Source organism: Nannospalax galili, unplaced genomic scaffold, assembly GCF_000622305.1.
Source record: "Nannospalax galili isolate Female #2095 unplaced genomic scaffold, S.galili_v1.0 scaffold550, whole genome shotgun sequence".
NCBI classification, from domain to species: Eukaryota; Metazoa; Chordata; class Mammalia; order Rodentia; family Spalacidae; genus Nannospalax; species Nannospalax galili.
The window spans coordinates 4,518,413-4,542,598 of record NW_008329138.1 but is presented as its reverse complement, the minus strand read 5'-3'; the positions used below and the strand labels follow the sequence as shown (position 1 = coordinate 4,542,598).

At 35.7% G+C, this 24,186-nt stretch overlaps 1 pseudogene; it reads right to left on the bottom strand.

Annotated features, from left to right (window-relative positions):
• Window positions 1-637: 637 nt before the first annotated feature.
• The window catches only part of LOC103734279, a 95,370-nt pseudogene continuing 71,821 nt past the window's right edge, over window positions 638-24,186 (bottom strand).

Here is a 24,186-nt window from a genome sequence, read left to right as displayed (position 1 = left end):
ATACTGTCTTGGAATGTTCTCAGAAGGTTCTTTCATTGAACAGGTAACAGTAAAAAGTCAAGTCTTTTCTTTCAAATGAAAGTAGGAAAGACAGGAACAGAAAAAAAAAAACAAAACTATTCAAGCTTCCTCTTCTTTCCTTGGGGTTTGAAGTTCCCTTCTCTTCCTCCCCTGCCTCCTCTGAAGCCTCCTCGATGTCTAAACCCTCCGTGGCCTCTTCCATCAAATCTGCCTCTTATTCCTCAGCCTCCACCATGGCCACCAAAGTCACCTTCACCCTTAGGCATGGCCCAAACCAAGGTAACTTTGTTTCTCTAAATTTCACCAACTTCCTTGGCCTCCTTGGTAGCTTTGGATCTTCTTCACTTTTGAAGTCTACAAAACCAAACCCTTTGAAGGACCAAGTTTCCTGAACAATGACTATTCTTGCACAAATAGAGCCCTCAAATGGTTGTTTTAAGGTCTCTTTAGTGGTATCCTCTGACAGCCCCTTGAGAGTTTTGAAGGGCTGACTTCTTACATTAGACAATCCCCTGGGTCCTTGCAACTCCAGTCTGATATTCTGCCATCAAATTCTATTTCTATTTCTTCCACTATCTGTTTCTTGGCTGCGCCATGGGAGCTTCTTTCTGTTTAGTCACTGTTTTTCATTTTTCAGGTGTTTCTTTAACAAGCTCTCTTCTTCCTCCTCCTCTTCATCATCACCATCTTCCTCATCTTCATTGTCACCATCATCATTATCACTGTCATCCTCCTCCTCAGCCATACCCTTCACTTTCGCAAGAACAACTTTAGCAAGAGCTCTCTTTCCTTTGGCTGGTGTGGCCTCCGAAGCTTCTTCAGAATTATCCTCTCCATACTCATTTTCTTCCTCCTTCTCATGTCCCAAAGCAGCAGCAGTTACTGCTGCTTTTGCTGCTTTTGGCACTTTTGCTGGTTTCATGGCTTTCACCATTTTCACAACTGCAGGCTCAGCTTCCTCCTCCTCATCTCCATCTTCCTCTTCATCACTGTCATGATCATCCTCATCTTCCTTCTTGGTATTCTTACCATTCTTTTCCCCCTTGGTTGGGGTGACAGCTCAAAAAATACTGAGCTTTTGTACATTTTATACAATGCTTTTTAATCCAATTTAGACCCCCTCCCCACCCATGTCCCTCCATTCCCACCAGACCTTATGTAGTCCACCATATGTGTTAAGTCCTAACCACTCAAACATTTGTACCCAGATGTTATCAGTGCAAATTCATCCACTGGAATTCTAGTTAACCCATCTAAAGATTATAAATAAGGCCTACTCTCCCTCAGTCAATCATAATCAGTCTTAAATAGTTTCCAGACTAGGGCCAGCCTGCTGCCCATTTCCCTCACTCTACTCTGGGCCCTTGTCTGATTGAGTTGGCATGGGTTCTGTGCTGCATTCCACCATTGCCACAAGTTCACATGTGCAAACTTCCAGTTACCTAAACATCTCTGCTTCCCTATGTTCATGAAACAGCCCTGGCTCCTACAATCTTTCTACCCAATCTTCTGCAATGATCCCTGACCCATGGGTGGGAGAGGTTTGATACAGGAGTCCTATCCAGGGACACACACATTCTGCAGCCTCTTATTCTTTAAAACTTAATCAGTTGTGGCCTTCTGCGTACATTGCATTCTGTTTTATAAGGAAGCTCCACTGGTAAGAGTTGAGGGATGCACTAGTTTTCTCTTTACCCACTGTTCTGCTATGTTCCATAAGCCTTAGATGTAGAGGTTTAACTGGAGATATGTCACCTAGGACTGGGCATCTCTCAGACAACTACTGCACCAGAAGAGTTACTTTACTGTTCCAGTCGTTATGTTTATTAGGTTTTAGAGCTGGATTTGGTCACTGATTGATTTTCTCCCTTAGCATTTTGCACAGTATCCTCTAGAATTGTGAGAGGAAAATTTCAGGTAGAAGGCTTCCAGGTTAGTTCTTGTACCATTGCTCCAGTTCCTGTGTCTGAAATATTTCCTATCTTCAGCAGTAGATTCTTAGGCCAGAAAAACCAAGAAGTTAAAATGACAGAATCCAATACAAATCTTCCAATAATAACACTAAATATCAATGGATTCAACTCCCCTATAAAAAGACAAAGGCTAGCAGCATGAATCAAGAAAGAAAATCCATCGTTTTTGTTGTCTTCAAGAAACTCATCTTACCTTCAAGGATAGACACGGCCTTAGGGTGAAGGGATGGAAAAAATATTCTAAGAAAATGTCTAAGAAGAATGCAGGTGATACAATTCTAATACCTGACAAAATAGACTTCAAATTAAAACTAATCAGGAGAGATAAAGAGGGTCACTTCATTTCAAACAAAAGAACAATCGATAAAGAATATATTACAAGCATGAACATATATGCACCAAACTATGTTGCACCCAATTTTATAAAAACAGTACTCCAGGACTATAAAACACAGATTAACCCCAACTCAGTAATGGTACGTGACTTCAGTTCCCTACTATCTAAAAGAGAGAAGTCAAATGGACAAAGAATAAACACAGAAAAATTTGAATTAAATGACATCTTACATGAAATGGACTGAACAGACATCTACAGAATATTCCACCCAAGCACCAAAGAACATACTTTCTACTCAGCAGCCCACAATCAACTTTTTAAAATTGACCACATTCTGGCACATAAAGCAAATCTCAACAAACACAAAAATTTGAAACAATTCCATGCTTTCTGTCAGACCACAGTGCAATAATAAAATAAAATTAATTAATTAATTAACAGTAAAAGAAGCTCTAGTAAATACACGAACTCATGGAGATTAAACACACTCCTGGATAATCAATGGGTCAAAGAAAAATTTAAGAAACAAATAAGGGTATTCCTGGAACTAAATGAAAATGAGAATACAGCACAACAAAATCTCTGGGGCATTTTAGAAGCTGTCCTAAGAAGGAAGTTTATAGTTCTTAGTGCCTACATTAAAAAAATCAGAAAGCACATGTAAATGACTTAACAGTACAAATCAAGACTCTGGAAAGGCAAGAACAAACTGACCCAAAATCTAGTAAATGAGAAGACATAACAAAAATCAGAGCAGAAATTAATGAAATAGGAACAAAGAAAACAATACAAAAAGAAAAAAAATCAATGGATCTAAGAGCTGATTCTTTGAGCAAAATCAGAAATGAAAGAAGAAACATTACAACAAACACTAAGAAGTCCAGAACATTGTAAGGGAATACTTTAAAAATCTATACTCCACTAAATTTGAAAATCTAAAAGAAATAGATGAATTTCTAAAGTCATGGACACCACCAAAGTTAAACCAGGAGGAGATCAACAGCTTAAATAGACCTACAACACATAAGGAAATTGAAACAGTAATACAAAACCTCCAACTAAAAGAAGCTAAAGCCCAGATGGATTCACAGCAGAATTCTAACAGACATTCAAAGAATAACTTCAACTGCTTAAATCATTCAAAAATATAGAAACAGAGGGAGAACTCCCAAACTCCTATGAAGCCAATATCACTCTAATACTAAAACCAGGTAAAGACAAAAAAAAAAGAAAACTATAGACCTATAACCTTAATGAACATAGATGCAAAGATAGTCAATGAAACAAACACTCACAAACTGCATACAGAGCCATATCAAAAGAAAATCATCCAGCATGATGAAGTCAGCTTTATTCCAAAGATGCACAGATGGTTCAATATACATAAATCAATAAAGGTAACATAACATATAAATGGACTTAAAGACAAAAATCACATAGTCATCCCAATAGATGCAGAAAAGACCTTGACAAAATCCAACATGCATTCATGTTTAAAGTCATAGAAGGAATTGGCTTTGAGGGAACATACCTCAACATAATTAAAGCTATGTATAACAAACCCACAGCCACCATCATTCAAAATGGAGAAAAACTGGAATCATTCCCATTGAAATCAGGAGCCAGACAAGGTTATCTACTCCTTTTCAATATAGTGCTTAAAACTCTTTAAGAGCAGTAGGAGAAGGAAATTAAAGGAGTACTATTGGAAAAGAAGAGGTTACATAACCACAATTTGCAGATGATATATTATACATAAGAGATCCCAAAAACTCCACCAGAAAAATGTTAGAAATGACAGCTTGAGCCCTTTTTACCAGAGATTATTTCCAATGCTTTTGCTTATGTGATTCCTTTCTTACCAGGCACTGCAACTGCTTTGACTGGTGTAGCTGTCTCTTGACTGGTGTGGCTGCTGCCTTTTTGCTTGGGGCTACAGCTGCCTTTTTAGCAGGTGTGGTAACTGCAACCTTTTCTTTGTTTGTGAAACCACCACTTTCTTTGTTGGTAGGCTTCTTGCCTTTTTTTCTGAGGAATGACAATCTCTTCTCCACTTCTGGCATGTCTTTCATTTTCTGACATTTCTTCATCTTCACTACCTTCTTCCACCTCCATTATGAGCTTCACAATGATGGTGGCTTATGGCAACAGAGAGTGTGGTGTGCAAGCCTGCAGATCAGCCTAAAAGATCTACACTATGATGGCATCACAGGTACTGAAGACACAAGAGTTCATATGACTGACTGCCGGCCACAGCTAGCATCTGAGGCAAAAGATTTCAAACTTTTTTTAAAATAGCAAAAGCATTTATTGCTTCACAACTTAACTCCACTCTGTTCTACATATTTTTAAATCACCAGTTAAAAAGACAAAGACATTTGATTTTAATATCTTTATTTAATTTTGTCTACTAATTTCCTGGTTTTAATCTTATTGATACTTTTTATATTTTTACATATGCAACCCCCATTGTATAAAAAGGAAATGCACATTAAAGTAAAATAATGGAGGATAACACACCAAATTAGATCAAGCCAACATATAGCAGCCCAACCCACATTAATTTATATACAACCTATTTTTAAAATGTATTTTATTATTTTTATTTTATGTGTATGAATGTATTACCTGCATGTAGGTAAGTACACCTGTGCTGTGCAATGCCTACAGAGGACAGAAGAGCCTTTTCGATCCCCTGGAAATGGAGTTACAGACAGTTATTAGCTTCCATGTGAGTTCTGGGATTTGAACCTCGGTCTTCTGCAAGAACAACCAGTGTTCTTAACCACTGAGCCATCTCTCCAGCCCCACAACCTATGTTTTTGGGTTTTTTTTTTTTTTTTTTTTAAAGAAAACAATTTCAGGGTAAAAGCACAGCAAAACACAGTAATGAAAGGATTTATTCTCAAAAAAGTAAAAGAACTAGAGGCATTAATGTGAATGGAACTAAGAAAATCAAAACAAGAAAGGCAAGCAGAGATAGAATTTTCGAGAACGGCTCAATGTGCTATTACACTTGGAAGCTTCAACACAGTTCTGTTAGCAATGATCAGACCTAAAAGGTAGAGGTATAAAATCATTAAAGACTTCACTGTACATAGTTGCTATTCAAATACATGTTGTAGCTATTGATCTTTATTGTCAACCTAGCTAGATATGGAATCACCTAGGGTGCTAAATTCTGCATGTGTCTGGGAAGGAGTTTCTAGTTTGAGGTGAGAAGGCCCACCCTAACTGTAGACTTCATATAATGCTTATTTTCAGATCACAATGAAATTAAAAGAGAATTCAATAAGAGTGTGTAGTTAGAAAAATACCCAAGATTAAATGGAATCCTTGTAAAAACTTGCTAAAGAGAAAAATCATGGAATAAAAAAATTTAAAGTTGAACTAAATGATATTTAAAACAAAATTCATCAAAATTAGAGTACTCTGATTTAAAAATATATTTAGAGCAAATTTATATCACTGAATGCATGTGTCATAAAAATATGTTCTAAAACCAACAATCAAATTTCCAAACTAGAAAACTTAACAAGAAAGAAATGTAAAGTCAGAAGAGAAAAAAATATTGTATCAATAAAATTGAAACCAGTTCCATCCATTTTCTTGAGATTTTTGTTATTTTATTTTTCTTTAGAGCTGAATAATAAATTCATTGTTGACCATACCAGATTTTCATTACCTGTTCTCTGCTTACAGACAAGTAGGTTGGCTCTGTTTTCTAAATATGGAGATGCAAATACCTCTATGGTGAGGTATGGAGTTCCCTTGGCAGGAAAATGGATGGATCTAGAATGTACAATATTAAGCAAGGTTGCCCAGGCTCTGAAAGGAGAAAAAAAATGTGCTCTTCCTCAATGTACATCCTAGCCTGTAATGTATACATGTTTGTATATAAAAAAATTGCATGTGTTATACTATAACATTGAGAAAGTAAAAGAAATGGTAACAAAAACAGACATGAATGAGTTCACATATATAGTGTACTTCATGTAAGTACTTTGAATGCTCTCAAGATATATGTTTATTCATTTTTATTAATTTTTGAACTTTTGTATTCCATATAATATATTTAGATCCCCTTCCATATCCGTACTCCATTCTATCAGCCGACAAAATTTCTGTACTCATATATATTTAAGACTTATAGAGTCACATTTGTATCCCCAAATGCTCTTCAGTATGGGTTCATACACTGAAATGTGGTCAACCTAAGAATCTCACCTTAAACAAAACAGAATCTCTTCTTGCAATGGATTCCAATAGTTCCTCAGGTAGGTTTGGGGTTTCTTTCCTATTCCCAAGTCTATGCTCGGATTTTGTCTGGCTTGAGCTTATATTGTACTTGTACATGCCGTCATCGGTGCTTTGAGTTTAGATGAATAATTGCCCATTTGTTTAGAAAACTCTGTTTACTGTGATCTTCAAACATCTCTGTCTCTTACAATCTTTCCATCTCGTCTTTTGCAATGATCCCTGAGCCTTGAGCGGCAGAAGCTTGCTACAAGTATCATATTCAGGGATAAGTAGTCTGTAGACTTTTATTCTCTATACATTGGCCAGTTACCATTTTCTGTGCTAATTACCATCTGATAGAAAGGAAGCTTCTTTGAAAGGCAGGTCTAAAGATATATTTTAAATGAAAAATATGTCTCTACATGGGCAGAATCCACACGGAATTCCAAGAGGAGATGTTAATTCATGAAGAAATCTGATTTTTAAAATTATGTTATCAATTATTTACATAATTATTTAGCATGTTGTTTTGTAAATACTAGTAAACTTAGTTTATGTAAATAAAAAACTAAAAGCATGAATTTAGTCGAGAAAGTTAAATAAATCAAAGGGCAATTTGAAAGGCTCAATATAATTTATAATCCTCAACCCAGAATAACACAAAAAAGACATCACTGAAAGAAAATGTAGGTCTAGATGGGCTCTGTGGTGATTTCTGCGGATATTTAGAATTATTCTACTTATATAAATTACTTTGAGTAGACAGAAACAGAGGACCCACTTCACTCAAAACAGTATGTTAAGGAAATACTAGACAAAGATATTACTCTCACAAAGAGACACACACAAACACACACAACTCACATGAAAATAAGCATCCGGAGTATCAACAGTGAATTAAAAACATCAGTAATTATACACCACAAAGTGTGCTTTCAGTTAATTATATATAATATTCCAAATTCTAAAACAATTCACTCATATAATCCAATGTAATCAAACGTAAACTAAATAAGTAAAAAAGTCATAGTGTTAAGTAAACACAATAGACGCAAATAATTTTTAACTTAAAAAATTACTGAAAATTTTATACATGCATATAAGGTGTTTTGATCAAATCCACACCCACTCCCTCTGCTCCAACTTCCCCATATCACCCCATCACTTTTTTCTGACAAATTCATGTACTCCCTTTCTCCCTTTCTTTCTTTCTTTCTTTCTTTCTTTCTTTCTTTCTTCCTTTCTCCCTTTCTTTCTTTCTTTCTTTCTTTCTTTCTTTCTTTCTTCTTTTTTATGGGACATTTGCTATTCTAACATTTCCCCACCCCCAAAGCTGTAACCCTAAAATCTTTTAGGGATTAGATAAAAACTTCTGTGATGATTTGAATGAAAATGCCCCCCATAGGCCTCAAGTATTTGGACATTTTGTCCCCACATGGTGGCGCTGTTTTGAGAGGTTTTAGAAGGTGTGGCTATCCTGGAGGAAGCACATCACTGGGGGTGGGCTCAGAGAGTTCTTAAACTTTGCTAGACCTCCACTTGCTCTTTTGTTTCCTATGCCTGTGTGATGATGTGAGAGCTTAGCTCCTGCTGCTCCTGCTCCAGCAACCTCCAGCCACCATGCCCCCCTGCCATGATGGACTGTAATTCCCCTGGAACCATAAGCTCAAATAAATTCTTCTTTCTATAAATTGCATGAGTCAGTGTTTCTATCACAGCAACAGAAAAGTGACTGATACACCTCCCAAACACTTTTGACACTTTTGGCCTTTGGAACAGACTATGTTGCTAAAAGGCCCAAGGACATTTTGACTTTTAGCCAACTGGCTACTTTCATTGAGGTCTTTTTACCCTATTGCCTAGCCAATTCCTACCTCTTATTCTTATCACACCATCCTCTAAAGAGGTTAGCCAAATTTCCAATAAAGAATCAGGACACAGACTGCTTTGGCTTCTTCCATGCTGAACACAGGGTGAGGTAATTGGGGTACTCTTTCAGCAGGTCTATCTAAAAGACTCCCAAATTGCATAACTCTTATCTGTAGGGAGAAAAGAAAGTCTTTGATTGGTAAATAGATGTGAAGGAGAAGTAAAGGCAAGAGTCATTAGCATTACAAGTTCCAAACAGGGAACCAGAAAAAAAGCCAGAACAGGGCAAATTTCAAATGTTCATATGAGAGTCCATTGGAATTCCATGACAAGAGCTTCCAAAAGCATCCCTCTATTGGGTTCCTTCTCATTTTTCTCTTGTCTTCCAAGGCAAATTTTTTTTTATTAATCATAACTTTTAGCAAAATAGGGACCAAAGGAAAGTTCTTTAACTCAGTAACAAATGTCTAAAGCTCACATTGCCTTCCAAGAAAGGTGATGTGCATGGCAGTGATTCTCCTCTCATCATGTCTTTCCAATGCCATAAAATAATTTCTAATCAATTCCGTAAAAAACAAAATGGATTAAGAGATATGTAGTGTAGGATGGCAATACTAAAATGCCTTTCTGAAAGATGACATAATCTATAGAAACAATTAAAGTAGTTTGAGGAAAATATAGGCTAATAAACAGAGTAAAGCTATAGGATATTATGTCAATAGCTTATTGTTTTTCTATATATAAATGATTAAGTAAAATGTAAGTTTCTAAGCATGATACAATTTACATTAGCACCTCAAAGATGAAGTATATAGGTATAAATCTAACAATTACAAAGTCTGAGGACTGTCTTTAAAGTATGAATAAAATTCATTGAAGAAATAAATAAGTAGAGATATATTCCATGTTTATGAGTAATAAAATTTGGCATTGTCAAGAATTCAGTTGTTCCCAACTTGGTGTATACCTCCACATAGTAAGAAGTATTTTTACCAATTAGCTAAATTTGAAGTTTATTAGGAGGCAATGAATATCTTAACATTGAAGGAACGGAGCAAAGTCAAAACACTGGCAGTGTTTGATTTAAGGATTTACTATAAGAGCTAATATTCGAGGTAGTGGGATTTTGCTTAAATAGACTGGTAGATCAAGGGAACAAAATAAAGAGCTCATAAATCAGCACATGAATACTGTCAGTTGATCTTTGACCATAAGAATGGTGGGGTACTAAAGCAAGGACAGGCTTTCGAAAACTGAAAATTGTACTAGTGGGCGTACATGAAAATATGATAAGCTAGACACATACTATACATCTTACAAGATTCAATTCAATCTGAGTCATGTGTCCAGATGTAAAATAAATAGACCAAAAAGGATAAAACCTCTAGGGACTAAAATTTAAAACTTATATGGCCTCCACTGGTCATGGTGATGGTTTTCTTTTAACACAACACCAAAGGCATGACCCACAAAAAAGAGAACTGAGGAGCTGGACATCATTACAACCTTATACTCTACAAAACTGATGTAATGACAATGATAAAACATGAGACACACTGAGAGAAAATATTTGCAAAAGAAATTTGATAAAAGTTATATACTTAATACACAAAACACTTTCAAATTCAGCACTGATAAAATTAATGATGTAAATAATAAGTGCACAAAAATACCTTGACATAGTTTATTGAAGAAGATACACATGGGGCTAGAGGGATGGCTCAGTGGTTAAGAGCACTGGGTGTTGTTGCAGAGGACCTGGGTTCTATTCCCAGCACCCACGTGGTGGCTAACAACCATCCATAACTCCAGTTTCAGGGGATCTGATGCCTTCTTCATACCTCTCCAAACATTGCATGACACAGGTGCACTTACATATATTCAGGCAATAGATTCATACCATAAAATAAAATATACAGAAATAAAATATTTTTTAAAAAAGATACACATATTGAAAATAAACATATTGAATCATATTTCATGTAATTTGAAAGTACCAGGTAAGAAAATTAAACTCCCTAGCATATATATTAGACTAGCAGAGTCCAAACACAGGCAACACCCAGTGATACCATTATGAAGATGTCTCAGGAGCTCTCACTGATTGCTGATAGGAAGGGAAAAACAGTTTGGTCTGATTAGAAGAGTTTAATACAGTTTATACAACTAAGCTTTTTTTTTTCTATGATACGTATTTTAAATTTATGATTTAGAACTTGATTCCTTTGTATTTACCCTATCCTGTGACTACTACTTTGAAAAGGTACATTGGAATTCTTTTGAATTCACAGGCTCTAATTATAAATCTCCCCAAAGTATAACTGGAATATCATCACATTTTTATTTTGAAAACACCAACTGAACTGTCCCAAATGTTCAATAAATGATTACAAGACATCGTGTGTCTGTGTAAATTACTTCTGCATTTAGCACTAAAAAAATATACAGTGCTGACACATATAATAGGTTTCCAGACATACTAAGGGCAAGGCTAGATGCAAAGTGTATATAATTTAAGGTTCTATTGCTATAAATCCCAGGCATTATTTAATATAAATTTGCTACATAATGTCAAACATTCGTAGCAGCCTTGGTCAGTGAATTGGGAAAAATTCACTTGGAATAGACATGAAATAACTTTTATGCAGGAAAAGCTTGATGTGGAAACTTAAGTGATATTTAAATCTTTCTAATTCATTTAGTGATAAATATGTTTTTTAACATTTAAGGTATTCAACTAAAATGTGAATTATAAGTTAAAAGCCCAGAAAATACAAATACAGGAATATTTTGTTTTCTATGTTCTAGTAACTGGAGAAAAATTCAGGGTTAAGAACTTAGAGTTGAATCCTCATATCTGTAAGATCAAGGCTACCTTAGAAAAGTGTCAGTTTCTCAGTACTTTTCCATTTCTTTGTCCTGTCTCTGGATTGAAGAAATCTCTAAATTCAGCATCATAGGCATGACTTCTCTAGGTTAAGGACAAATTAAAATGAAGCTATCGCTAGAAGAAGATGGAGTGACCGTGTGGTCCCGAATAAGAGTAATCAGCTCCATGCCTTCAGGTCTACTCTATAAGTGATTCCCAAAGACAAGGAATTCTTGTCAAATATTGAGAAACTATGAAAAGGAAGAAGGGAGAAGAAATTGAGGCCCATGTGGCACATGGAGTTCACCTGGAAAACTGTGCTAGAACTTGATTTTGCTTAGTTCTTTAACACCCTATACTGGGACTGGAGAATGGCTCAGCCATCAAAAGCATTAGCTGCTCTTGCACAGGACCTGTGGGTTTGGTTCCCAGAACCCACATGAGAGCTAACAACCATCCATAACTCCAGTGTCAGGGGATCCAATGCCCTCTTCTGATCACCATGAGCATTGCATGACAATACATTCATACACATAAAATAAAAATAAATGTTTTTTAAAAAACACTCCTTTTAAAACCCCCCAAGGACAAAAATAATAACAAGAAAACGATGGAGGACAGTCAGCCGCTGTCTATTAAAGTCTAGGAAATGTGGGATAGCTGAGAAACAGCTACAGGAAGAGTTATGGATACTTCAAACAGTGGGGGAAAAGCCATACTTAGGTCGGAAAAGGGCATAAAATTCCCTGGAACGGAATTACAGATGGTTATTAGCCACTATGTGGGTGCTGGGAACCAAACCCGGGTCCTCTGCAAGAACAGCCACTGCTCTTAACCATGGAACCATCTCCCCAGCCCCGACAAATGTTGATAAAAAAATAAAAGCCTTTGGTATATATGAGGGAGATGCGTAGAGATGTGCTTGTGTGTATGGCTTTATCTTCCCTAATTTCTTCTGGAATACACACACATGCATACATACAGCACACACACATGTGTGTATATGTATACACAATATCTGAGTGGGGTATTACCCATATGAAACAGTATCTGTTGAACAATATATCAACTTATTAAAAGAGCTGATTTGTGTTGTCAAAGTGTCCTAACAACTATAGAAATGAAAGTAATTTATAACTCAGATACACAGTATCTGGGAAGATACTGCAATCAATGCGATATTGCTTTACTAGCTAATATTTCACAGTCTTGACTAAAACTAACAACAACTGAATTCTGGACTCATTGGTGAACATCATGCAAAGTTTCCCAAAGGAGTGGAATACCTAAGGCAAATAAAGCCTGGATAATTAAAATGAAGTCATTTGACTATGTTTAAGAAGCTCTTGGTTCCCATCTGTTCACATTACATAACAACGCTTTAGGGCAAAAAATACTTTGACTTGAATTTAAGAGCTAAAACTGAAGTTAAAATAAAAGTCATCAGTATTAATTACAATGATGATGCATTAGAGAAATTAAAGAACTAAAATCTTGTAATTCAATCATTTCAGGAGCTATGTTATATATAAACTTAAGGGTTCAGATAAACACTTTTATTAAAAGGGATGGGAGGAAGTTTCCATCAAACAGTTCTCATTGTTCACCCTAGTGAGCTGTGTCGCTACACTCCCCCACCCCCTTGGTTTCAGCGGAACCTGGCATTGTGGTGTTCCTTTCCATAGAGCTGAAATCCCTATCTTCTGAACTGGGTCTGCCAGTGTACACAGAGAATAATCTTACTATCCAAGTCTGGGCTGGGACCCTTTCACTTCAAATCCTGCTTCCTCTGCCTAAGGGGTTTTCTCAACACCTTGAGATGTCTGACAGCTTGCAGATGGGGGCTAAGTTGTTCTCAGGAGTACATTCCAGGGATGAGACTGCTCCTGTTGTCCACCCTGGCTCTTCTTTCCTAAGATTGCACAAAACTGTGCTTCCAGATTGATGCTGACATATTGAATTTTGATATTTTAATTTTTTTATATAATCAAGTGACATTGTTTAAAAGTATCTCTTTAGCTCTTTTCTTCCAGTATAAAAGAAAGATTAAAGGGAAGATAATAACAAAATCGTATAGTGATTGTATCTGAAAAATTTTACAAGAGTTATATGTAAAGTTTCCCCATCATGCTATGAATGTAGTTATTCTACAGTTGAAGCATAAACCAGTACGTGGACAAAAACTGCACTTAAAAATTAAGGTGTTTCAAAAATAAACTTAGGCAAAATTGGGAAGCAGTTGGAAAAACCTTATTAAATTGTGAAACGGAAGCACAGGATTTTCCCCACATTGCCATAGAAATCATCAGTTCTTCAGTCAGGATGTCTGAGCTTTATATCATTCACTAATCTGTATTTGTGTTGTTTGCATTATTGAATGAAACATACATAAATGTTGTTCAATTTGGTTTAACACCATGTCTAATTTTGAATTTTGTCACTGCAAAGCAACTCCCAGTGGGAAGAGAGTTCTGTAAACACTTTTATTAATTCTTTGAGAATTTCAAATAATGTATTTTGATCTTATTGGCCTTACTCCTCCTAATGGACCCCAGATCCTTCATCATTGAACTACACATCAATTTCATACCCTTTATGGTTTTTATTTAATAAACCATAGTTCCCAATTTGTGCTATCCATATACTTCTTAGTGTGGGGTGATTGATTGGAAACATGGTGGACATACAAGGAGCTACTCTATTAAAAAAATTGACTCTTACTCCACTAGAAACCATTAAGATTCTATATCTCCTCAGAAGGTACTCAGGAAACCCTCCCCATATGTGCTAGATTGTTGACTGGCTTGCTCTTCTGTTGGTCTTGAATAGGCAACCACAGCTACTGGAGTTAGATCACAGCTTCTAACTTGTCTTCTGGCCTCTCCTGAAGACAAAGTTTCTCCCTAGGCCTCCCAACCTCAGGCTCTGACCATCTTTCTGCTCCTTTTTGCTTGGTGATTCATGAACCTTGGGGAGAAGATGTGATTATAGATGTCCCACTTGTGGTTGAGAATGCTATAATCACTTATTCTCTGTACTTTGACCAATTGTGAATTTCTGTGTTAACACCATCCACCTAATAAAGAAACTTCTCTGATGAGGTCTGAGACCTGAACTAAACCATGAGAAGGGAGATACAAATTTAGAGGGCAATTTGCTACTATGTCCATTGAAAAAAATAGTAGCAGTGATTTATACCTGGGGCCTGAGTGCTCCCAGGCCATAGCTTTTTGGGCTGACTTGCAATGTATTTCCTTCTGTGCAGTGAGCTTTAAATTCAGTCAGAAAGCCAAAAGTTACCTGCATAATATTCATTCGACTGTTGTCATTATTGCACACTTAGGCAAATTTTGCCACACTGATCATTATTGCAATTCACAGTGTTCACTGCAGGGTAAGACTATTCATGAACTTTTCGTCCAGTACCCAGCATAGGAATTTCCAGCACTGTGAGAGCTAGGTAACAGGGAAGAAACTTCCTGGTCAGCATCAACTTGTTCTTTCCATGTCCTGTGACCAATGTGTGTAATTTCTTTCGTAATACAGTCCTGCCATCAAGGTCTGGAGGGCAAACAAGAGCAGTGGCAATGTACTATATTTCTTTGGAGGTCCTTAGAACACCACTGGCCAACAAGTCAAGGGGAGGTATCCTACACCTGGCACAGGGTTTTTATTTAACCACCTATGGCTTCTGGGATGAGCACAACCCCTGTACAATAGGGTAAATCCAATTAAACTCTAAAATAATAGGTTTCCATATGGAGTTTTCAAACACTCCCAGTGTTACTTCTCTCTGCATCCTCTCCTCTGCCCTACGCTCCCATTCTTCTCCCCAGTTAACTGCCTCTATTCCTTGTTCCCTTTCATATTACCTGGTATCTAATATCTCACTTCCCTTAGGCTCTTTATTCCCCACTCCACAAATTGCCCCAGTCTAGTTTCCTGGTTTCTGTAGGTACTCTAAATTAAAGACACAAATCTAAAAACTCGAAGCTAAAATCCTGATATCCATTTGGAAATTTAATGTATCTTTAATGTTAGCTATTCCTTCCCAACCTCCTCCTTTGTCCTATCCTACCATCCCTCGCCCCACTTAATCCTCCCTCCCCATTGTCTTTCTTTTTCACTTCATGTCACCTGTGTTCTAAGATTTCCCTCCCGTAAGCTCTTTGTTGTCCCCATCCACCAATTGTCCTTCTCTATTTCCCTGGATTCTACAACTACAAATTAAGCACACAAATCTAAAGATTCAATGCTAAGTTCCACATATGAGTGGGATATTTGACATTTTTCTTCTGTGTCAGGGTTACATCACTCAACATAATGCTTTCCAGCTCCATCCATTTAACTGCAGTTTACAATTTATTTTTATTCACAGTTGAACAACATCCCATTGTACATGTGTACCACATTTCCATTATCAAGTCATCAGTAGACAGGCATCTAGGTTTCATCCATTTCTAGAATAGGGGTTGAGGGCCAGTAGAAGAAAAGAGTGAGGGTCCTGGATCAGACTTGGAAATAAAGTTTTAAAGCATGTTCTTGTGAATCTCTGAATTTCCTCAGTTTCTATTGTAATTTCTATTTCTCATCTATGATTTTATTAATGTTTGTCTTCTCTCTTTTATGGCTAATTTGGCTAAATGTTTGTCTATCTTGCCAATATTTTCAAAGAATGAACTCCTCATTTCATTGATTCATCTTATTTTGTTGTTTTATTTCATTAATTTTGGTCCTGATTTTGATCATCTCTTCCTATCTGTTGAATTTTGGGTTTTTTCTTCTTTTTCTTCAAGAACTTCATTTGCAAAATTAAGTTATTAATTTGGGATTTCTCTAATATTTCTTTTCAAAAATTTTTGATATAGGCACATAGCACTATAAACTTACTTGTAAGATTGCCTTCGTGCATCCCATAGATTTAGTTGCATTGTGTTTTCATTTTCATTCAATTCTAGGAAATTTTTCCTTCTTGATTTCATACTTCATCAAGTAGTATATTATTTAGTTTTCATGAGTTTGTGTACTTTCTATAGTTTCTGTTGCTATTGATATCCAGTTTTATTTCAATTTGGTCAGATATAAATCATGATGTTAATTAAATTTCCCTGTATTTATTGAAATTTGCTTTCTGTCCTACTATGTAGCTGATTTTGGAAGAAGTTCCATAGGCTGTTGAGAAGAATGTCCTTTTCTGTGTCTGTTGGGAAATAATGTCCTGTAGATACCTGTCAGGTCTATTTGACTTATGACATTTAACTACAATATTTTTCAGTTTAAGTTTTATGAATGAGATGTCTGTTGTTAGAGTTGAGTGTTGATGTTACACACCATCTCAGTGTTGTGGTTAATCTGTAGTTTTAAATCTAATAGTATTTCTTTTTTTGAAATTCAGTACACTGGTGTTTGGTGCATATATGTTTAGAATTGTAATACTATATTTTCTTGATAGATTGTTCCTCTTTTCCATTTTCTTTCTAAAATGTTTTAAATGTAATATGCCATGGGAATTTCCTTCCACATTGTCTACTTGGTGTTCTTTAGGCCTGTTGCATCTTACATGGATATTTCTTTCTCTAAGTTTGGGAAAATTAATTCTATGATATTTTGAAAATATTCTCTATTCTTTCTGCATAATGTTCTTTTCTTTCTTTTATGCTTTAATCCAAAGTTTAGGCATTTTCATCATGTCCTAGAATTCTTCATTTCTTTTAGTATTTGTTTTTAAACCTTCCATTAGCATTTACAAAGCGATGCTATTCTTCTATTCGTCTTTCATTCCTGATAAAACTCTTAATACTCAGTACTGCACTGAGATTTTTATTTAGCTTGCTGAGATTTTCATTTGCAAAGGCTTTTCACTTCAGCTTTTCTTCATCAATTCTCTCTCTGTTTTCACAGTTTGATTAAAATTCTTATCACCTCCAGTTCTTTGATTATTTTTTCCTCTTGGAGTATATTCATTACTTCTTTGAATTGTTTGCACATACTGATAATACTTTTGAACCCATTGGCAGTTCTTCCAAGTATTTTTAATTAGGTACAATTACTATTAGGTTAGTGATTTATGGAGGAGTTATGTTGTCCTCATTTTGTCATTTTGTTTTTGCTTCTATGTTGGGCCTTTGGCATCTGGTTTTAGTTTGTTGGTTGAGTTTTTCTTTCTCATTTTTGTATTTATTATTAAAATTCTAGTCACTTTTTCCTTTTGTTGGTTTCAGTGGTGTTGTTTGCAGTGTTCCGTAGAATTCTGTGTCCTAATAGGGTTGAGGAGTCCTTTTCTTCTGTTGAACTCTATTTAGGGCCAGAGCCTCTATCTCAAGCCTTCCACTGATGAACAAGTATTGTCCTGTACCAGTTACGGCCTTCTGTGTGAGTCTGCAACTCTTTCTCTGAATTGTAAACTATTTACACATTTGTGGACCTGTCCTAGAATTAGATCTGACTCCAACATGGAGATGTGGAAGTTCTTGCACCCTTACTGGACCTAACCACAAGTTCAATCCTGTCTCTACCTTGGCCGCTTCCTCTGAAGACACTGCAGATGTGGAACCTGGGAAGATAATTTCATAGAAGATGAGAAAGGGACACCAGGAAACACCAGAGACTCTCAAGATGGAATTCAGCAGTCAGCCCCATCAATCTTCATTTCCTGTATCTCCACGTTATATCCCATCCTTGTTTAATTTTCAACATCAGTTTAGCAGACCAGCTCAGTCTCACTCTGTTTTTACTTTTTTTTTTTTTTTTTTTTTTTTTTTGCTTTTTTATTTTTTTTTTTATTTTCTTCTCTCCCACATTCATGCTTTCAACTTTTCTTTATCATCTTCCTCTCCCAAGGAGCATAGACTAACCTAATTTTCAGGATCCCTGGGAGATGGGACTCTTTTATGTTATTTGATTCCTTAGTTTTACAATCTTTCTGTCTAACTTTAGCCAAAATTCCCCATCCTTTCTTCCTTTGTACCTACACTTCCCTTTCTTCTTGAAATCTTCTCTGCTTTCTATTATCTACATGTGATTGCTTATACAATTGTGATTTATCGTTTTTTTTCTTTCCACACTTCACAGTGTCTTTTACTCTCTAAAGCATCTTCTAATAAAGTGAGGATTGTTGTATAGTTGACTACTACTCTATGTTCATACTGAGTCTATGTATGGATAGTGACTACTGCTGAAGAAAAGTTTTCTACTCTCAGAGCAAGACTGTGTGTAGAGCTTGCTGCCCTGAACACCAGTCTAACAGAAGAAAACGATGTGCCAATCCTACTACAGCTTACCTACGTAGTCCTATACATTGGAAACACTTCCGCTGGAAAAAAAAAAAGGTAAATTAAAAAAAAATATTGGGAGTAGTGACTTACTGAATATTTATACATGTATGAAATTTTCAAATAATAAAAATTTAACTAATGATCTAACTCCATATGTACAAATCCCAGTGCAGAAATACAAGTAACATGCAAAATTCAATAAGTCATGTAAATGGTCATTGAAAAATTTACTAATCAAATTAATCACAGGAAGGACAGATTATCAGGGTTTGAAGACACGATATAGAAATTGGGCTATTCAGTCCAAGAGAGAGATAAACAATACAAATCACAGAATGAAACATACAAGATCATTGGGACAAAAAAAGACCAAGTCTATGAGTTACAGGTATAGCAGGAGAAGAATCCATTGCCTAAGCTATAAAAATTATTTTTAATAAGAGCATAGCAGAAAATTTCCCCAATGTATGGATATTGATTTCTATGAAGCTACAAGAGTATAAAACAGTGCCCAGACTAATAATTCAAATGTCAAATAAACCCAGTAAAGAAAAGTGTATCAAAAGTTATAAGAAAGAAATACTGGGGCTGGAGAGGTGGCTCAGCAATTAAGAGCACTGGCTGCTCTTGCAGAAGACCTGAATTCAATTCCCAACACACACATGGCATCTGAAAACCATCCATAGCTACAGTTCAAGAGGATCTGACATCCTCTTCTGACCTCCAAGGGTATTGCATGACATAGCTTCACTTACATACATGGAGGCCCTGCATACACGCATATAGATAAAATAAAAATAATAAATAAAATATTATAACCCAACCCTCAAACATTACAAGCTATTTCTGTTGTCAGTGTTCTTGGTTGCCCTCCAGAACCTGTCAGAAAAACCCTAGGGCTAAAGACACTGTGTACTTGAGTCACAGAGCATGAAGAAATCAAACTGTTATTGACCTGGAAGTGTCATCCCTGCAGGCTAGCTTTCATACTGCTGAAAGGTGCTATGCTTGTAAATGGAAGAGAAATCATCAGTCTTAACCAGTTATCACTGGCCTGGCAAGATATGACCACTGGTGCAATACCAGCACTAATGTTAGAAGAGTAACCAGTTTCTGATTGAATTTAAGGCCTACGATACAAAATGGAGCTCATATATGGAGAATCAATTTTCTTTAAGAGTGTCACCACTGGTAGATCAATCATTCTCCAGAGAATGGACCCATACCACTGAACACTTGGTCAATACAAAGTGGACTCGATGGGCTTTAGGAAGGTGTTTGTGGATGTAGTAGGAGAAGGGGAAGGGGACTGATATGATCAACATACATTGTATATAATTCTAAAAGAATTTATAAGTTTATAACATTCTTAAAAATGGAAATATTACAACGGACAGCAGTTTGGGTATTAGTGTAAAGAAAACCCTAATGAAACTCATTAGATCATATGTATAAAAATACATGAAAGAAGAGGAACTTGTTTGGGAATAGGAAAGGACTGAGGGGCTAAGCAAAAGCAAAGTACATTATATACATATATAAAATATAATTCAACCTATCACTGTGCAATTATGCACAATTAATTTGTGTTAATAAAACATAAATTACCCTTTAGTTAGTAGATCTTAAGGAATATTTATTTAGCTTATGCATTATATACCTATGTGTATTGCATACACATACAAAACGCATTCTATAACATAAATACTTAAAATATAAACATATGGCAAATACATAAAATATGTTAAATATTGCTTTTAATTGTCATAGATTTGAAGATCAGATCAAGCTCTAATATATATCTTGTCTTGTGCTATCACTGTGCCACGGAATATTTTATATACTCAGATTATACTGCTCATGGTTCTGAACTAAATAGAATTAAATCAACTCAAATTCAAAACATGGAAAAAGTGAGTCTTTCCTTAAAAAGGACATTTGAATATTTTAGCTGGCTGCACTTGCCAGCAGAAATTGATTAGGGTAGATTCTTAGTTTGTCTTAGAAACTGGATACATTTCCCACAACACTAAATGCTGAATTTAAATTTTCATTTGTTAATAATTACATTATTATTATTATATCTCTCTTTTCTAGGTAATAGCAAACTTCTGAATTTTCTGGGAAGCAACTTATCTCTATTAAGCTCTGTAAATATAGGTATCTGCAAATGAGCTGGAAAGAATTCAGCTGCAAGTTCATTCCCTGACAAAACTTTGAAAATATATAAATTATACACACTTTCTTTCAGAGTAAATCTAGAGAAATTATGATGTGACCCTAAACAAACAAAACCATAAGAAGTGATTTTTCTAAAGCTATGAACAGAAGACCTTTGCTCAAGTTTCGGAGATTGGAATCTTAGTTGCTATGTCAAAGACTTTGGAATGGAATAATTACCATTGTTGCTTGCTTCTACTTGTTGCACCTGCCTTTAGAATGAAATTTATTGAGAGTGGGAGTGATGGTTGAAATATCAGTCCTGTGTAGAATTTTGCCTACCAGCTAGATTCCACTGTCAGAATGATCCCAGTCGCGTCTCTAATAAATAACAGTATGTTGAAGGAAAAGACTAATTAGGGGGGTTCTTGTCCCTAATCACAAGCACTGCTTCCATGGGTTTTGTATTTATTTCATTCTTATACTTTCACATGGAGCTCTGCTTAGGAAGCGCTTGCTCCTGGGATCTCTCCTGCTTGTCTCATTTGCCTCTCTTTGAAACTGAACAGAAAACATATTCACATACTTGCAATGACCCCCGTTGAGACACATGAATTATCTGTCTACTTGTGACTGGGAAAACTCAGAAGAAATGCGCAATGAAACCACAGCCACGAAGAAATAATCAGATAAATGACAGCAGTCTAGTATTTTATCATGAAAATATTTATTATTTGGGTATAATTTTATTTACACTAAATGAAATAATTTTTTCTAGGTCTGTGACACAAGATTTATTGAATTTAACATAGATAAGTATTTAAATATTCCTTTCATCTAGATTTTGGTGTCTAAAACTTCTCTTCAATGAGGGTACTTTTTCTAGTCAGCCAATGAAGATAAACCTATTCCTGCAATCCCAGATGACCTTCTATGTGGCATCCTCATTATACTGATATAGCCAATAAATACATGAACAATATTTTTACATTTTATTTTTGCTTCTGTAATACTGTTCATTTGATAGTTTGCTATAGATTTCATTATGTTCTATTTATTTTTATTCAATGGTGATCTTTGAGGTCTAGTAAAAACATTTTGAGGGAATGAATACACTACTTTGCTTATTTGGTAAACTAATAAACTCTTCACAAAATGTACTTGAAGATATTATCACTGTCATTCAAGTTGAAGAGAGTGTATTGCCTGCATGTGTGTAAGTGCATTGTGTCATGCAATTCCCATGGAGGTCCGAAGAAGGCATCAGATCCCCTAGAATCAGAGTTATAGTCAGTTGTTAACTGTCATGTAGGTTCTGGGAATTGAACCTGGTTTCTCTGCAAGAGAAGTTAGAGTTCTTACTCACTAAGTCATCTCTTCAGCTCAGAAAGATTAAACTTTAAGAAAATAAACTGGTGTTTTCCTAACAAGTATGCATAAGATAATAATTCATGTTTTGAAGACTATAGAATGTATTCATGGTAATAGTAATTCATAATTCATAATAATATATTATTGCTCCATGAGTATGTGGGTAAGTGTACATGCATATATGAATGTTCACATGTGTTTAAATTCATGTATCTTCAGTTTTGTGTGCACATGTGTCTAAAGGTCAAATTTGGCATCAGGTTTCTTACTCACCAATCTCTATTTACCAAGGTAGATTCTTGTGCTGAACCCAGATCTCACCAAGTCAGTTAGTCTAGCAAACAAGCTTAGCCCAGGGATCCACTATTTATGTGTCAAGATCTTGGCCACCATAGTCATTGAGCACTTACCTGGGTTTTAGGAATCCGAATTTCTGTCCCCTGTTCTCATGCTTGTGCTGCAAGCATTTTATCCTCTAAGCCAACTCCCTAGCTCCTTCATGTGTACTTTAAACACTAAGCCATTGTCCTAGCCCCTTCATATGTATTTCTATTTCACTTTATATTTTCATATTTTGAGCATACAAAATTATTAGAGAAGGACATATGGATAAAATGCTATAGTAAGTTTACTGGGGCTGGAGAGATGACTCAGCAGTTGAGAACACTGACTGTTCTTGCAGAGGAACTGGGTTCGATTCCCAGCACCCACATGGCAGCTACGAAGCGTCCTTAACTCCACTTCCAGGAGAATATGAAGCTCTCGTCTGACTTCTGCAACATTGCACAAGACGGGTGCACTCAAATACATGCAGGCAACATACTCATACACATAAAATAAAAATAATAAATAAAATATTTTTAAAATACTATAATAAGTTTATTAACTGTATGCCACTGGAATTTGCCCAAATAGGTCCAACATATCCCTCCATTCTTTGCAACATAAGAACTCTCAAAGCCCTCTTGACTTATACTATATTTACATCATTTCCACCCCTTTCACCTCCCCTGTCCCCCTTACTCCCTCTCAAGTTCATGATCTCTATAATTATTGTCATTACACAAACAGTTACTACACACATACACAGACACATATATCTCTGATCCACTTAATGTTGTACTTACATACATGTTATTAGGGTTAACTACCTGAGATAAATCTTAGAAAAACAATCCGTACTTAGAGATTTAGATGCCCAGCCATGTACAAGAATCCTAAATAAGCTAAAAACATAGACAAAAGAAAGGGTTTTGACAGCTGGAAAAAAAAAATAAAATCTAGTCACTTGTAAAGACAAGCCCATGAGAATATATGATTATCTGACAGAAAATTTCAGTGCCAAAGGGCCTGGAAAGATATAGCCCAATTTCTGAAAGAAAACAATTATCAGTTCGAACTATTATACCCAGGAAGACTATTTACTCAGATTGCCAGAGAAATGAAATCTTTCAATGATAAACATAGAAAAAAGGAATTTATGAAAGCCAAGCCAGCTCTACAGAATATGATGAAAGAATATTTTATTTTGAAGACAAATATAAACACACCAATGTCACTACAGAAATGATTAAAAATACCCAGATGATAAGTCCAAAGAGTTTCCCCCAAAATAATTCACTGAAGCAAAAAAAAGATATATAGGATCAATACATATCTTTCAATAATAACTTTGAATATTAATGTTCTCAATTCCCCCAATAAGAAAACATAGACCAGAAGATTGGAATAGAAAGCCAACAATATCCATCTCTTGCTGCCTCCATTGAACACACCTCATCATCAAAGATAGACATTACCTTGGGGGTAAATGGATGGAAAATGATGTTGCAAGCAAATGGAGAAATATTACAAGCAGACACAGCATTTCTGATATCTACCAAAATAGACTTCAAACCATAAATAGAAGAAATTAAGTTACTGCATAGTTGTCAATGATACTATTCATAAGAAGATATTACAATTCTAAACATATATACCAAATACACAGAGGCACACAATTTTATAAAAGAAATTTTATTAAATCTAAAATCACACATTTACTCCAACACAGTGATGGACTATCACCAACAG